We start from the raw sequence: 1104 nt of genomic DNA, 5'->3' as shown, positions 1-1104 counted from the left end.
AGAAAATAATTGCAGATATGCAATAAAGAAAATTCCAGTTGAAAAAAGAACCTATAAATGGGTCATAGTGTTAAATGAATGTACATAGGCTTGGAAGGGAGAAGAAAAAAATGTATAGAGAGTCATAAAATAAAGTTAATGCTCTACAAAAAAGGGTAAAGTCTTTAAAGAGATTTAAAGAGACTGGAGGAAGAGGTGGGCAGACAGCAATGTATGAGCACATTCAATGACATAAAAAGCAATATGACCCCATCAGAAACTAGCGTTTCTAAATCAGCAAACCAGAAACATCCTAATACAGATAAGTCAGAAGAAAACAACCTAAAATTAACTTTAAAAAGAGATAGAGGCCCTTAAAGAGAAACTAAAATTTTTACTTGTTTAAGTAAAGAAAAAGACAAAAAAAAAAGAGGAAGAAATCCCTTAAAGAAAGCAAAGAAAAACAATCAAAGCGGTGGATAAAACAGTTCAAGTCATGAAAACTGAAAGAAAGGCAAATATAGGGAAGTATGATGAAAAATCTTGGTAAGCAATTAGGACCTACAGATACAAGCACAAACAACACAATACAAATAATGGAAAAGAGAATCTCAGGTGTGGGAGATATAATAGAGAAAATAGATTCACCCTCAAAGAAATTGTTAAACACAACAAATCCTTGACACAAAATATCCAGGAAGTCTTGGATACCATGAAAAGAGCAAACCTAAGAATAATAGGGAGAGATGAAGAGAACTGCAGATTAAAGGCACAGGAAATGTATTCAACAAAATCACAGACAATAACTTTTCCAACCTAAAGAAGGACAATGCCTATTAAAAACAAAGAAGATTTAAAAAAAGAAGATTAAAGAATACCAAATAGACTGGACAAAAAACATTCCCTTGCTACATAATAATCAAAACATTAAGCATACAGAATAAAGAAAGAACATTAAAACTGCAAAAATAAGATCAAGTAACATATAAAGCAGACCGATCAAAATTACACCTGACTTCTCAATGGATACTCTGAAAGCCAGGAGGTCCAGAAGGACATTCTTCAGACACTAAGAGACCACAGATGCCAGCCCAGATTAATATACCCAGCAAAGCTTTCAATCAC

The sequence above is a fragment of the Alexandromys fortis genome, unplaced genomic scaffold, assembly GCF_014885135.2.
Source record: "Alexandromys fortis isolate MF-2015 unplaced genomic scaffold, M_Fortis_MF-2015_v1.1 scaffold_4, whole genome shotgun sequence".
In the NCBI taxonomy this organism is placed as follows: domain Eukaryota; kingdom Metazoa; phylum Chordata; class Mammalia; order Rodentia; family Cricetidae; genus Alexandromys; species Alexandromys fortis.
Note: the sequence above shows the minus strand (reverse complement) of the source record.